This window comes from Euleptes europaea, chromosome 8 (assembly GCF_029931775.1).
Source record: "Euleptes europaea isolate rEulEur1 chromosome 8, rEulEur1.hap1, whole genome shotgun sequence".
In the NCBI taxonomy this organism is placed as follows: domain Eukaryota; kingdom Metazoa; phylum Chordata; class Lepidosauria; order Squamata; family Sphaerodactylidae; genus Euleptes; species Euleptes europaea.
Window position 1 is genome coordinate 77,272,437 of NC_079319.1, and position 8,249 is coordinate 77,280,685.

Sequence of the window (8,249 nt, forward strand, 5' to 3'; positions counted from 1 at the left end):
TGACTTTAGTTTTCACTTCATTTGGAGTGTTTTTTTCTTGTTTTTTTTCTGGTTCTTTCGAGACCACTTTTACCCCAATCTCTTTTTGGAAGCCAATTATGAGTTGCTTTTTGCCTTGTGGGTAGGTCCCCCCTCGCCACCAGCACAGCTTCTTGTAGGCAGGGCTGGGGGTGAAAATCCATGTGTGCAGCGCAGGGCATAATGATGTCACGTCCAGGTTTACCCTGGAATCTTTGGCATTGTGAGGGATGCTTTAGCACTGTCCTCCAAAAACTCTTTGGAAACCATAGAGCTGGGGGTGGGGGGAATGCTAAAGCAATCCCGTCATGATGCGGGCACTTCTGGGAAAAACCCAGAAGTGACATTATTGTGCCATGCTCATGGATCACTTCCCCCCTTCAGCTGGCCTGCTTCTGCCTGGTGACCAGCTGAGGGGTGGCAGGCAGCCCAGTTAATTGGTGGGCAATCGCCTGCCATAACCAGGCAAATGGGAAGCCTACTTGTGCATAGGGTTGCCAGGTCCCTCTTCGCCTCGTGTCGAGGTTTTGGGGGCAAAGCCTGAGGAGGGCAGGGCTTGGGGAGGGGAGGGACTTCAATGCCATAGAGTCCAATGGCCAAAGCGGCCATTTTCTCCAGGTGAACTGATCTGTCGGCTGAAGATCCATTGTAAATAGCAGATCTCCAGCTAGTACCTGGAGGTTGGCAACCCTACTTGTGCGTAATGTTTCTGTCAGTTTTCTTTATCCTGCCCATTCCCACCCACCTCCCGCCCACTTTTCGATGTCTGGACTATCATAATTGTCCAACCACTCCCCTCCACCCTGAAGACAAGTGGATTTGTTTCCGACTTAAAAAAACACCCAAAACAACCCTTATATTGATATATCAATATAAGAATGAACAACAACAAAAATGCATATTGTCTCAATTCCCAGTTTTCATTTTTTTTTTAAAGAGTCAGTCTCGAGCCTCTTCCATGTGGAGATATCACTTTACTTTAAAAAAAAAATAAAGCAGGATTACAATGATACATAATTACTACGGAATATGTATATAACAATATTTTAGTGCCAATCTGTTTTTTAAAATGCAAAAGCCCTGGTGTGTGTGTGTGTGTGTGTGTGTGTGTGTGTGTGTGTGTGTGTGTTAGGGGGGGCACTTCAGGTGCCAGAAAAAAGGCAGCCCAGTTTGAAAGAGGCACACAGCACTTTACATGCGGTTTATAAACAGATGGGCGGAGGAACTGCTCCCCTTTTAGGCTCCCACATGCAAAGACGGGAAGGCACGTGGGGAACTTGCAAAAACTTAATCTGCTTAAATATTAATGAAATACCAAATTTAAAGGCAGAGCTAAGGGTGTTATATGATTATTATTGCAGCCAAACTATATTAGGTTATGGTTAGTTGTTTTTGTGAATCATTCGGTATAGCATTTTGAAAAGAAATGGCAGAAATTAATGAAATAACTATGTAAGTACAAATAAACAATTTCCTAAGTTTCTAGGTGCTAAAATATGTCTCAGTTTAGGACAGGGGTCGGCAAACCGCGGCTCGTGAGCCGCATGCGGCTCTTTGGCCCATTGAGTGCAGCTCTCCGAACTTGGTTCGGAGCCCCTGTTCTCGCGCCCGCTCACGCCGGCAGCTGGGCTACGGAGCCGGCGCACCTGAGAGAGCGAGCACGAGAGAGCAGGCGAACGGGTGCGCTGTCTCTCCCCTCCACCCGCCGCCATGGAGAATAGCCGGGTCCCCCTTTCCCTTGCCCTCAATGGTTGGGAGGCTAAAGCCTCCCCTCCTCTCTAGCCGAACGATTGCTGGGCGGGCAGCTCGGCAGTTCCTGGCCCGCCCCGCCCGCCTATCAGCTGTTGGGCGGGGTGGGCTTCCTTTGGCGGCAGGTCCCCATAGTGGCGCTGGGCCACGGCGCCCCGTCTTCTGCGGCGCCGACTCCGTTCCCCCGTCGTCTTCTGGGCCTGCGGGTCCCTGTAGGGAAGAGGCACACTGGAGCCAGCAGGGGCTTGTCTGGTAAGTGGAGGGTGGCAGGAAAGCCCCGGGGCACGGGGTGGGGCCCCCAACCCGGGACACACGTAATGGTACAACTCGGGGTTGTCTGCTGAAGCTGGAGGGTGGGAGATTCAAAACTGATAAAAGGAAGTATTTCTTCACACAACGAGTGGTTAAATGGAGGGACTCCCTGCCCCAGGTGGTGGTAATGGCTGCCAACTTGGAGGGTTTTAAGAGGGGAGTGGACCTGTTTGTGGAGGAGAGGGCTATCCATGGCTACTAATCAAAATGGATACTAGTCATGATGCATGCCTATTCTCTCCAGGATCAGAGGAGCAGGCCTATTATATCAGGTGCTATGGAACGCAGGCAGGACAATGATGCTGCAGTGGTCTTATTTGTGGGCTTCCTGGAGGCACCTGGTTGGCCACTGTGGGAACAGACTGCTGGACTTGAAGGGCCTTATGTTCTCATGTGTTTACTGCGTCTGTGAATCTAGAGAAAAGTTTGCTCACATTGTTCACATTAAGTGTTTGTCAGTCATTGTCATGATTTAATTTTATGGATACCTTACTTTTTTCCCTCCTCAGAGGCCATGTCAACCCACTGGCTTTCTTGGCGGTAGACCTGGACTCCGAGGAGGGGAAAAAGTCCCCCTTCAGAGGACAGGTCTACCCATTGGCTTCTATGGGCCTCTGGAGGCCAGGTCTACTGCCAAGAAAGCCAATGGGTAGACCTGGCCTCCCAATGGGACTCAGCCGGAGGCCAGGTCTACCAATAGGCTTTTATGGTGGTAGACCAGGCCTCCGGACGGGGAGGGGGAAATAGCAGGGACTTACAATTTAATTTTTATCAATAAATAAGATCATTAAGTATGATACCAAGTTTTATTCAGTGTACCTATAGTTTAATTAAGACTTAAAACTTTAATTAAAGTTTATTAAGTTAATAAACAGTGTACCTACCTATATAGCTTAAGTTTAAGAAATTTGGCTCTCAAAAGAAATCTCAGTCGTTGTACTGTTGATATTTGGCTCTTTTGACTAATGAGTTTGCCGACCCCTGGAGGAAATGCTCATCCCTCGTTCATATTTTTTGAAAGGGCCCAAAAGCCTACAAGTCTATAGCATCATTTATCCCTAAGATCATCAACAGGTCCATTTGTACCCTAGCCTTATTTTGTTTCTGTATCTCAAGTAGAGTTGCCAGTTCCGAGTTGGGAAATACCTGGAGATTTGGGGGGCGGAGCCTGAGGAGGACAGGATTTGGAGAGGGGAGGGACTTCAATTCCATAGATTCCAATTGCCACCTGAGGGTCGGCGGGCAACCGGAAGTGCTGCCTAGTGAGGGGCCTTTTTCTCTTAGTTTGAGTGGTAAAGGGTCACTTTACCACTCAAACTAAGAGGAACAGGCCCCTTGCAAGAAGGCACTTCTGGTTGTAAACCGGAAGTGACGCAAATGCGTGTCAAAGCGCGCATTCACGCGTGCGCGCAATCCCAAAAGCAGCCTGATAGCCTCCTGCTGGAGGCGACAGGGGACCTGGCAGACCTGGAGGTTGACAACCCTAATCTCAAGCCCTTAGTTTAAGAAACAGAAAATGTGAAGTACCTATTTTTTTTCTTTTCATCAGCACTTATTTGCTTAATTTTGCTGACTCCAAATCCATGCCCAGTTTCTGAAACTTATGAATCATCTAGTAGGACACATTCGGCCGATGTTTTATTAATTATGGGAATGCACCTGAGAAAATTTAGTAGAAGTTGGAATTAGGACATTCACAGATATTAGAGTTATCTCACAAAAGACTTGAATACATCCTTTCTGTTTCACAGATATTGAAAATTAAAAGAAGTGACATCAAAATTTCTTAGCAGGAGAGTAAGAAATTAAATATATAGAGTTAACAGGTCCATCTTTACCACTGGTGGGAGGTTTTGGGGGCGAAGCCTGAGGATGGCAGGGTTTGGGAGGAGAGGGACATCAATGCCATACAGTCCAATTGCCAAAGAGGCCGTTTTCTCCAGGTGAACTGATCTCTATTGGCTGGAAATCAGTTGTAATAGCTGGAGCTCTCCAGCTAGTACCAGGAAGTTGGCAACCCTATAAACATAGTATACCAAAACTGCCCAAGCATTATAAAGGACAAAGCGGCTGAAATGCAGATGTAAATCAACTTTCTTGCATGGTCATCAATTGATTCAAAAACATGGTACTAATACATTTAAAACTGCTTTTCTGTTTTTGACATATACACACCAACCAACAAAGGAAAAGTCTGAAAAACCATTTCAAACAGCATTTGGGAAGCTGGTCTTGGTCTCTTCATTCCAGTCAGAATCCTAACACCACAGCCTCGTCTTAAAAAATTAAACAAATGCAAAAACTGAAGTTCCTCCTCAGGTTTCTTTTCTTTTACTCTTTTTAGAAATTAGTTATTTATTAAACAACACAATAGAAACAATGTACAGCAAAATACATGTAACAAAAACAACTTAAAATAGAAGCAAGAACTGGGCCCCAAAACTAGAAAATGCATTGGAAAACCTAAACCAGAACTACAAAACTGAAAAGCCACACGATGAAATGGTCCAATCCATAGAATGGGCAGGACAAAACCACAGAAATGTGAGAACATCCCCCCCTTCCTTCCCCTTTCCAGTCCTTGATTTGTTTAGCCTAATGGACAGACATACTCACATATGGATTCTACCTAGGGTTGCCAGGTCCTTCTTCGCCACCGGCAGGAGGGTTTGGGGGCAGAGCCTGAGGAGGGCGGGGTTTGGGGAGGGAAGGGACTTCGATGCCATAGAGTCCACCTTCCAAAATGGCCATTTTCTCCAGGGGAACTGATTTCTATCAGCTGGAGATCAGTTCAGGAGATCTCCAGCTAGTACCTGGAGGTTGGCAACCCTAATTCTACCAGTGGCTTAAAAAAATTAGAATGAGAAACATTGAAAAAGTGTGCATCTTACTTCCCAATGAATAAAATCTCTTAAATAAAAAAAAATTATTTTACTCTTTTCTTTTACTCTTATTTAAATAGGGGTGTGTAATTTAGGTATATATATATATTCCCCCCCCCCAATAATTTTACTGCCATTTTTTAAAAATGAAATTAAGTGTGCACTCATGCTACACTTTAAATATGAGTTAAATTTAGCCTAATTTGGAAAACATCAAGTTTATAGTTCCAGAATCTACCCGCTGCCTCCAACGTTACAAAATGAGCCTGCCTGGAAAGTAGATCAATGAAATCCATTTAAAACTAATCCTGCTCTATTCTGCCTACTTCATAGTGGAACATCAGCTTAACTTGTAATTAAAGAAGGTTAATCCTGGGAGTATCTTAAGATATGGCGTGATCGTTCCCAAGGAAATGACCATCAATAATCGCTCCACCCCCGTCTTTTAGCCCTTTACAGCCAACAGCTTCCAGAAGGCACCATTTCCCAGCTTTTCCAGTGTCAACATGGAACTGAGACTTCAATCGGCTGAAATCATCTACAAATACATGGGCAGATAATCTGTATCTGTACTTCTATAGGTCAAAGTTTGTATGTTTATTAGTTTTTACAATTTAAAATCTCTCTCTCTCCTTTAAAAGCTCCCAAACTTAGCTAAGAAAGCAATTTAAAAATTAGACCACAGTTCTATGGCTTGCAATAATGATTGCAAACCACCACCGACGAGTGACTGTGACCTAGAATTATTGGGGTGGGGGGAAATGGGGGATTTTTTGGGGTATGTTCTTCTGATTATTCCTGATTTGTTGTTATTAGTATTACATATCTCTTTGGGTGTACCTGTAGTAGAAGATATGGCACAAATTCTTTTTAAAATAATAGACACGTACACGAGCATGTACACACACTCCAGTGCAACTTTACAAAATATGACATCACTGTAGCAACCTTGTGTTGGTGGTGCAGACAAACACACACATGTGCTTAGTCCTGGGATGTTCACTTCTCAATAAAATAGAATCTTGTTGCCATATTCCCAGGCAAAAAGTGCAATTGAGAGATCTCTTGCATGAACACACATGAACACATGAAGCTGCCTTACACTGAATCAGACCCTTGGTCCATCAAAGTCAGTATTGTCTACTCAGACCAGCAGCAGCTCTCCAGGGTCTCAGGCAGAGGTCTTTCACATCACCTACCTGCCTAGTCCCTTTAACTGGAGATGCCGGGAATTGAACCTGGGACCTTCTGCATGTCAAGCAGATGCTCTACCACTGAGCCACAGCCCCCCCCCAAAGGGGTACCGTATATACTCGGGTATAAGCCGACCCGAGTATAAGCCGACCCCCCCAAACTTGAGGCCAGAAAAGGGAATTTCTTATTGACCCGCATATAAGCCGAGGGTCAATAAGAAATTCCCTTTTCTGGTAAAGCTGCGCTCTAAAATGGCGGCCGCCATTTTAGAGCGCAGGGAAGATCTTGCCCCTGCCCCAGGTCGCCCTCCCACCGGCCTCCCGGGACCTCCCAACCCACCCCAACCCACCCCGACCCCAGTGCCATTCAAGGGGGGGAGGGGGAAGAGCCCCTGAACCCCCTACTCACCATGAGAAGCGGCGGCAGGAAGCAGCGGCGCAGCCTTCCCGGCCCTGCAGGAGGCCGCTGCCGGCCCGAAGAACCCTCGCGGGCCCGGCGGGGATGGCGGCGCGGCCTTGCTGGACCTGCAGGAGGCCCCTGCTGGCCGGAGGAACCCTCGCGGGCCCGGCGGCGGCGGGGGGCGGCGACGGGGCCTGCCTGCTCCCAGGCAGGCCCCGCTGGCCGCTCCCAGGCCGCAGGAAGGTGAGCGGGGAGGCGGCGGGGGCGGCGGCGAGGCCTGCCTGGGAGCAGGCAGGCCCCGCAGGCCGCTCCCAGGCGAGCGGGCCGGCGGCAAGGGGGGGGCGGGCGGGGCGGGGGGGGCGAGGCCTGCCTGCTCCCAGGCAGGCCCCGCTGGCCGCTCCCTGGCCGCGGGAAGGCGAGCGGGGAGGCGGCGGGGGCGGCGGCGGGGGCGGCGGTGAGGCCTGCCTGGGAGCAGGCAGGCCCCGCTGGCCGCTCCCAGGAGAGCGGGCCGGCGGCGGGGGGGGCGGCGGGGGGGGCGGGGGCGGCGGCGAGGCCTGCCTGGGAGCAGGCAGGCCCCGCTGGCCGCTCCCAGGAGAGCGGGCCGGCGGCGGGGGGGCGGGGGCGGCGGCGAGGCCTGCCTGGGAGCAGGCAGGCCCCGCTGGCCGCTCCCAGGAGAGCGGGCCGGCGGCGGGGGGGCGGGGGCGGCGGCGAGGCCTGCCTGCTTCCAGGCAGGCCCCGCTGGCCGCGGGAAGGCGAGCGGGGAGGCGGCGGGGGCGGCGGCGGGGGCGGCGGCGAGGCCTGCCTGGGAGCAGGCAGGCCCCGCTGGCCGCTCCCAGGAGAGCGGGCCGGCGGCGGGGGGGCGGGGGCGGCGGCGAGGCCTGCCTGCTCCCAGGCAGGCCCCGCTGGCCGCTCCCAGGCCGCGGGAACGCGAGTGGGCCGGCAGCGAAGGATGGCGGCAATGGTAGGTTTTCCTCCTCCCTCCTCCCTCCTCCCTCCTCCCCCCTCCCCTACCCTACCGTATTGACCCGAGTATAAGCCGAGTTGGCTTTTTTCAGCCCTTTTTTTGGGCTGAAAAACTCGGCTTATACTCGAGTATATACGGTACTCAGCTTATAAAGTAAGGCCTCTTCCTTTATACTTTAACTATGTAGGGTTCTCATCCCCGTGCCGGCAAAAGCTAGGAGATGTACCTGGGGAAGGTGGAGTTTCAGGAGGAAGTGATGTCACTTTCAGGTGATATTTTAGGAATTTTCTCTAATCTCTATGGCAAAGACCATGTGTGTGTGCAAAGTGCCGTCAAGTCGCAGCTGACTTATGGTGACCCCTTTTGGGGTTTTCATGGCAAGAGACTAACAGAGGTGGTTTTTGCCGGTGCCTTCCTCTGCACAGCAACCCTGGTATGCCTTGGTGGTCTCCCATCCAAATACTAAGCAGGGCTGACCCTGCTTAGCTTCTGAGATCTGACGAGATCAGGCTAGCCTGGGCCATCCAGGGCAAAGACCATACACTACTGGAAATTCCTAGAGCGTCCCTATTGATGCTGACCCAAATTCCTAGAACGTCCCTATTGATGCTGTCCCCCCACCATCCCGTTTCTCCTGCTCCTCAAATTATCAGGGGTGGGGGATTAAGGGTGGGGGCAGAGGACTGCCTACTGGCAGCGGGCAAATGACAAGCCTCTAACTATGAGAAAAG

General features: G+C 50.5%; 1 non-coding gene across 1 annotated transcript; it reads right to left on the reverse strand.

The window, feature by feature from the left end:
• Positions 1-6,178: 6,178 nt before the first annotated feature.
• TRNAV-GAC (transfer RNA valine (anticodon GAC)) lies at positions 6,179-6,251 on the reverse strand. Its single transcript has one exon. It is a non-coding gene; the product is annotated as a tRNA-Val (tRNA).
• Between the last annotated feature and the right edge of the window lie 1,998 nt (positions 6,252-8,249).